We start from the raw sequence: 8,309 nt of genomic DNA, 5'->3' as shown, positions 1-8,309 counted from the left end.
CCAGATTTCTGCATTGTATCACTGATTAATAGTGCAGGTATAGATGAAAGGGGAGTAGGATTGGACAAATAATGTGTTTACTCTTGGACACACTGACTTTAGGGTGCTCGTGGAACATTCAAGTAGAGATGTGGTGAGGGTAACTGGACACGCAGGCCTGGGGCTCATGAAAGAGATCTAGATTTGTGTGGTAGACAGTCCTAGTTCTTGCCCACAACCAGGTCTCCTCTCCTTCTGGCCCAGAGCCTCTCCTGTGGTTGGGTGGTGCCATGAGACTCGTGGTGGCCAACGGCCTATGTGGGGAAGTGTTGTAGTCCCTTTGAGTTGAAGCATTTAATCACGGAAGTAAAATCTTCTCTGACCCCTCCTCCTGCAGGGCAATCATGATTTTGTGGTGAGAAGGTAAGGCTGAAGGCTCTAAAGCCGGATCACTGTGTCATCATATAGAGGACAGTTTCTCTGGGGGGTCACTTGGAACTGTGGTGGATTCTTTATGAGCAAAAAATAAGCTTTTCCATGTTACACGAAGATCTGGGGATAGTTTATCTCACTTACTCTCTCCTGCCTAATACAATCTGAGATATAGATGAGGAAGTCATCAACATACATGTGATAGTAGAAGCCATGGGAATGGCTAAGATTGTCCAGGTACAGTCTGTAGAGTGGGAATAAAAATTCCTAGGACAGAACACTGAGGAACACCAATGCTTAAGAGGGAGGCAGACAGTTGTCACCTACGGAAATTGAGAGGAAGCAGTGATAGCAAACATGCACTATTAGAAGCCAGGAACGAAAGGAAGGAAGGAAAGCTGTGGCCAACAGCACCAGATGTGCCAAGAGGGAGGCCCAGTAACATGAGGATTGCAAAGAGTGGACTGGATCTGGAAATGAAGGGATCATGATCTTTTCTGTGAATGCAGCTTAGGGTGTGGCAGTGGTGGAGAAAAAGATTTTGGTGGGTTGAACCATGAACACAAATCCCAGGACATAGAACAGACTGGATCTTTAAAGAGATCCTCTCGTTAAAGAACACCAACCAACACTGGATAAAACATTTTAAACACCAGAATTGAAAAAATATGTGGCTGAACTGGATGTTGGAAATCCTCAAAGAAAGGAAGAATGTTGACTGAGACCTGGAGTTGGTGTTTGCTGTGGAAATAGCTGCTAATTTTCGTTGACCCAGAGCTAGGGTCGAAAGGCATGTGCATGAGATCAGGAAACCAAATCTAAAGCCTGCACAAAGGGGGGGATTTGCATCAGACCCTCTGAAAGGAGGGCATTACGAAAAAGCCATGCCACAGATGGAAATGTTAAGGATCCTTGTACTAGCTTTCAACAGCAGCATAACAAATAATCACACATTTCAAGGCCTAAGAGAGTCCACATTTATTATATCTCAGTGTCTGTGGGTTAGAGCTTGTGGGTACAGCTTACCAGGGTTCTCTGCTTAGGGTCTTACCAGGGTGCAATGAAGGTACTGGCTGGGTCCTGGTTTCATCAGAGGCTTGACTGGGGAAGATCCACTTCCAAACTCCATTTGTCACATGAATTCATTTCCTTTCGGCTGTATGACTGAGGGCCTCAGCTTCTTACTTCCTGTCTGCTGGTATCTGCTCTTGGGGTCGTAGAAGCTGCCTGCCGTTCCCTGCCTGTGGCCCTGTTCATAGGTAGTTCACAACATGGCAGTCAGCCTCATTAAGGCCAGCAGAAGAGTCTTGCCACGCTGCTAGGATGGTCTTACACAGTGTAATGTAGCAGTGGGAGTGACTTCTCATGCCACATAAAGTAACCCAATGGAGGGAGTGGCAACATATCACCTTTGCTATATTGTGTTCATTAGATGCAAGTCACAGATTCCATCTGTGCTCCGGGGGGGGGGGCAGACAGTGAGGTGCAGTGTAGAATTCTGCCTGTCACACTGGCTTATACCAATCTTGGCTCTGGGCAGAGGAGGACAAAGAGAAAAACAAAACAAAACAGCTTTTCTTTGACGATTCTCTAACCGCAAACCCGACCTCAGGAAGTTTTGGGCCAGATTTTGTACTCCTTGTGGTTCTGTATCTTCTGTTTTTTATCATTCATTTCACAATACTTTCTAATTTCTTCTTTGATTCATGGATTATTTAGAAATGTATTTCTTAATTTCAAAATACACATGGATTTCCTTATCATTCTGTTAACTTTTAAGCAACAATTGCTCTGTGATCAGCAAAAATATTATTTCAATCCTTTAAAATCTGTTGAGGCATGCCGTGAGTGTTATTTCATACGTACTTGAAAAGAATGTGTAGCCTGTGGTTATTGGGAGTAGTGTTCTCTACATGTCTATGAAGTACAGTTTGTTGTTTTGTTTGAATTCTATATCCTGTTTACGAATTTTTTAGTCACTGATAGAATTATGAATTTGTCTACTTCTAATCTCCCAAGAGTGTATATTTACACTTACAACGTTCACTTAGGTTTACTCACATACTTAATAGCCATGTTTTTCTTCCTTTTTCCCCATTTCTGGCATTTTCCATGGGATCATCTTCCTTGTCTTAAAAATACCCTTTAGTCTGGGGCGCCTGGGTGGCTCAGTCGCTAAGCGTCTGCCTTCGACTCAGGGCCTGATCCCAGCATTCTGGGATTGAGCCCGGCATCCAGCTCCCTGCTCAGCAGGAAGCCTGCTTCTCCCTCTCCCACTCCCCCTGCTTGTGTTCCCTCTCTTGCTGGCTGTCTCCCTGTCAAATAAATAAATAAAATCTTAAAAAAAAAAAAACCTTTTAGTGTTTCAATTAAATGCCACTGGTTGCTAACTCATTTTTAGTTCTCTCAAAATCTCTTTTATTCTTAAAAGATAGTTTTACTGCTATAGAATTCTAGTTAGGTATTCCCCTCCCCGCCCCCCACCCCATATCAACCATTTCGTGTCATGATCTTCTGGCCATAAGCTCTTTAAATATTCCCTCTGCCTCATTTTCTTTGGGGATTCCAACTACGTGTTAGACATTATTGAATCTTCTCTTTCTCCTACTCTTCCTTTGGTATTTTTCATCTTTTTGTCTCTCTCTTCCTCCTCCCAGATATTCTAAATTATTTCCAGTTCATCATTGCTCCTTTCACCTTTGTCTAATCTGCTATTGACAATGGCCAACTGACCTAATTTTTCTATGTAATTTTTTTCGGTTCTAGAATTTGTATTTTTTAAATTTTCTGTTTCTTTTAAAAGTATTTCTGGTTCTGTCTGCATTTTCAAACTTGACTTTTATCTGCTTGAGTACATTAAGCATAATTAGTTTATGTATTTATTTAGTTATTGCTTACAGTTTCTTATCTCCTAATCATCTGATTATCTTTTGCTGTAAAGTTGGACTTGAAAAATCATTTGTAGAAGAAATATAAGACTAGGATCATGTTTTGTTCCTCCAAACGAGGTTTCTTATATTGCTTTTGTCAGGGACCTGGGGGCACCAGCAATCTGGGATCACCTTAATCCAAGTTCAGCGCTGAGCATTCACGGAGTCGTCTGCTCACAGCACGGCGCTGGCCATGGAAGGGCTGTTTTTTTTTGTCTTCGCCTTTACTCCAAGAGCGGCTGACTATGTGTGTGTTGGTGGTGGGCAGTGGTGATGTTTACTCGGGTCTCCCTCCTCAGTGGGTCCTGGACTCCATCCTTCATTCCTCTAGCCTTGTGAGGTCACCAAAAGAATAGTTTAGTCTCTTCGCCATCTCTTTTAGATTGGCAAATGCTCCCAGGGCATAAGTGGGCCCACGTGCTAAACTCACCTCTTTGAATTTCCATTGTCTCGCAAGTTCTTGGCCTGATGACTTCTCATTACCTCTTGGTGCTTTAATATTCTTAAGATATGTTTTATATCTCACCCAGATGTTAAAAATTTCTTCAGTTGGACAGTTGGTCTGAATTACCTAGTCTACCATTACTGGAAGCAAATGTTACAAGATTTTGCATTTCAATTGCATTTTTTTTTTAAAGATTTTTTTGTTGTTGTTTATTTGACAGAGAGAGACAGCCAGTGAGAGAAGGAACACAAGCAGGGGGAGTGGGAGTGGAAGAAGAAGGCTCCTAGCAGAGAAGCCTGATGTGGGGCTCGATCCCAGAACGCTAGGATCACGCCATGAGCCGAAGGCAGACGCTTAACGACTGTGCCACCCAGGCGCCCCTCAATTGCATTTTAACCCCAACAACAAAGTTCCAGGAGTCTACACCTTAATTTTATTTCTTCAACAACAAACAGAAAATTTAAGCAAGGTACATTTTATAATACTAATAAAGAATAGAGAGTTTTTAGAATAAACGTTATAAAAAAGGTACCAGACCTTAACCGAGAACATCAAAACATCAAAAAACTTTAATGGAAAACACTTAAGACCTAATACATGGAGAAACATAATTCTTAATTTAATTACTTCCTTTAGTGTCATTTATCTTGTTCCTCTATCTCCTGCAGTTCCTGGAAACTGGAATTTACATCTTAAGCCTTGACAGATTCAAGTTCATTATTTTTGGCTAAATTACATTATAGGTGATATCATCCACTTTATATTTAATCACATCAGGGAACATTTCTGGTTATCTCACCATGAGGGATGCTAAGAATAACCACTGAATTAGGGTGATTGACTTGATTGGAATGGTCTTCAGATTATCATTGATAATAAATTTTTTTACTCACTATAAAACTTATAACCAAGAATCTAACGTTTCCCTTTTTTCATTGACATTGTAATCTACTTTTGCTAATACAAAAATACTTCAAATTCAGTTGGACTTTTTCATATCATGTACTTAAAAAACAATCAAGATACTCTAATCTGCAGCCGGCACAGCCAACCCCCACGCAGCCGGTTGGTAGGTCCCAAACCACATCTACTACATAGAAATACATTTCTGATCATTTGAAGGTAGACATTTGGACCTGGGGTGTGGAGTTTCACCTCTAGGTCCCCTGCTGGCTTACCACCTCCTCTGGCTGCTGGCCGGCTTCACTCTGGGTTGACACCATATCCCTTGGGCACAGGTGAACAAATTCCTCCAGCACATCCGTGGCCCCTTGCCCAACGGAAGCAGCATGTGCTCTACACCCAGATGCTGTGGCTTATGTCCAGGTAGCAGAGCACCCTCCTGGCAATGTTTCAGTGTTGCTCAGTGCACATGGATGTCACTCATCCGGTTCTCTGGTTCTGGGGACTCTGGGGCCTGTTCTCAGACTCTGCTCGGACCAAGTGGCCTGATGAAGAGCCCCAGATGAAGCTGTTCTCAGCCTGAAATCATTGGCCTGAGGGTCAGCCTGGCTGCCCCACATATTAAGGAGCAGTATCTCCTAGCATATTTGCTATCTGTGGCAACCGGTCTGGGAAGCTCTGATTTTGTGCAAAGGCTGCAAACTGGGAAAGTTTAGACATTTGAAGAAGAGCAAAGAAAGGACGGCCAAAACAGAATGAACAGGGAAAGTGGTAGACGAGGTCGGAGAGATTGCTGGGGACCAGTTCACATAGTACGTTGTAAATAATGGTAAGGATTAGATTTTAAATGTGATGGGCATTATGAAGTTTTATGCAGAGGAGTGACAGGATTCAACTTATATTTTATAAAGCTCACTCTGGCTGCAGAGGATTGTTAGAAGGGGTTCAAGTGTGACAACAGAGAATTGTAGTAGCCCAAGTGAAACATTGCATTTTGGATTAGGCAGTGGTAGGAGTGGACAGATTTGTCGTAAGTTCTGAGAGCAGAGGTAACAAGACTTGCTGATGAACTGGATAGAAAAGTGAAAGGGTGGGGCACCTGGGTGGCTCGGTCAGTTAAGTGTCTGTGTTCGGCTCAGGTCATGATCTCAGGGTCCTGAGATCAAGCCCCACATTGTCGTCGGGCTCCCTGCTCAGCGGGGAATCTACTTAGTCTGCTTGCCCTCTCCCTCTGTCCTCCTTACCCCCCCCCTCCCCCACTTGTGCTTACTGTCTCATAAATAAAACCTTAAAAAAAGAAGTGAAAGGAACTAAGGTTGACTCCTAGTTTTTTGGGCTGACCAACTTGGGTGAATGGTGGTGCCATTATGAGATGGAGAAGATTCAGAGAAGAGCAAGCTGGAAGTGGAGACTAAAACATCTATTTTTAACTTACATTTGAGATGCCTTTGAGGTATCCAATAGGTGTGTAGACAAAACAAGTGAGGGTGAGTAGTGTTTTGGAAATTATTCTATGTGGGTCTATTTCCTCACTGCCTTTCAATCCTTTATCACCACTGTAATCTATCTTTTGTCCCTGCTATTCAGCCAAAACTACTCTAAGAAGGGCCACCAGAGACTTCCAAGCTATTAACTCTAATGGGCACTTTGAGTCCTCTTAATCTCCCTGAAAAAGTGGTCTTGATTTTTTGACACTGCTCTCTCCTGGTTTTCCTCAGACAACTGGCTATTTCTTCTTTTGTGGAATCCTCTACTATTTCTAAAACACTGATGTTCTTTCATGGCTCTATACTTAGACTTACTCTCTTTCCTGAATCACAGTGAATAACAGTAGCTCCCGTTCCCTTCTAAGAAAGCTGTGACTCACATCGATTGTTCCCTTCTTCTGTATTCTGCACACTCAAGTCCCACTCATATTGCCTTTAGTGTTTCTCAATTCCCTCCTTTCCAACCACACTGACAAGGCCTTTAGTTAAGGTCTTCAATGTCTTTTGGTTAGAATGATCCCGCAGCTAAGCTAGCTTTGCCTCTCTCCAAACTGTTTTCTACTGTTGATAGTGCCTTTTCTGAAACAAAGATCCACTTGTCATTCCTCTGCTTAAAACCTTTCACTGGCTCCCCTGTCCTCAGAACAAAATCCAACTGCTAAGCACAGCATTTAAGCAACCCTAATATAACTCCTATTTGTATTTCACTCGAGTAACTTCTTGAGTTTCAAAAATGTTACTCTCGGGGCGCCTGGGTGGCACAGCGGTTAAGCGTCTGCCTTCGGCTCAGGGCGTGATCCTGGTGCTCTGGGATCGAGCCCCACGTCAGGCTCTTCTGCTATGAGCCTGCTTCTTCCTCTCCCACTCCCCCTGCTTGTGTTCCCTCTCTCACTGGATGTCTGTCAAATAAATAAATAAAATCTTAAAAAAAAATGTTACTCTCCTACATCAGTGTAGCTTCTCTACAATCACGAATGCCGCTCCTTCTTCCTGGACCCAAACCCTCCCTCTTTTGGCTAACTTCCTCTTTCAAATGCCAGCTCAGCCTTTCTTTTCTGACCTGTCACCTTTCTGCTCTCTCCGTTTTACTGGATGTTCATGGACTTCCTGGGGTTAGAGTTTTTGCTTTAAGTATCATTCATTCAGATTAACATTTATTAATAGGCTAGCTTTGTGGTGGTTCGTAATGTGTCAAGTGGGTTACACCGTGCTACTTTATAGAATTCTCTTCCCTGAATGTTTTGGTTAGAGCGAGCATTCAATTCTTGAGCAAGTTTAGAGGGCAGATGTGAAGCAGAAAACTGTTTAGTAGCTCACACATTTCGTTGTTGATCTGTGGCTCTCCAGTTGTAGCTGGGCCTGCTTAACTTCCCAACCTTTCCCTGGATCACCCTTCAGCTTTCCTAACCTTTGGACAGGGTGTATATGAAAAGGACCCGGGCTTTTCTAGGAGTCAATACCCTCAAAGTCCGAGGTAATAAAAATGACAACGGTTTCAAGTCTGTGCTTGCGATTTCTACTTGTTCCTGTGTCTCCCACTTTACAGACATCTTCCCTTCTTTACTGCCTTCTCTGTGGACTTCAAGCTCCTACATCAGAAACAAAGGTAACAGCCTCAGAGAGCCATGCTTAACCAGCTCCCAGAACAGTGTCAAGTCAAATCCTGTAGAAACCTCTATCCTAGTAGTTTCGCTTCTCTGACTGAATGCTGATAGTTCTATATAAGAAAAACAAGGCTAGTGAGACTACCTGAAATGGTACCTGTCATACTCTTAAAGCACCCATACTAAAGTATCTACTGTTCACATACTCTGTCTTTCTAGATTTTTAACTTTCTGAGCAGGAATTTAATCTCTGTATGACCAGTGCAGGATGGTGCTTAGCACAGACTACGTATTTGTAAGTCCTTTGTTAAACAAATAATTTGGAACACTTTTGCTGACCCTAGCAAAATCTCTTTAAGTAAGAATAAAGATGTCAATCTGATTTCTATAGCAGATGGATACATTAGCCATCAATAAATACTGACCTGATATCGGCTGTTACATAAATTAAAATCCTAGGAAGTCAGTGAAAACAGCAGTTATCCAAATGGTACATATTTTCAAATTATTTCCTATTATGTATGTTGTC

Source organism: Ailuropoda melanoleuca, chromosome 2, assembly GCF_002007445.2.
Source record: "Ailuropoda melanoleuca isolate Jingjing chromosome 2, ASM200744v2, whole genome shotgun sequence".
NCBI lineage: Eukaryota > Metazoa > Chordata > Mammalia > Carnivora > Ursidae > Ailuropoda > Ailuropoda melanoleuca.
The sequence above is the reverse complement of the archived record's forward strand: the minus strand, read 5'-3'. Positions refer to the sequence as shown.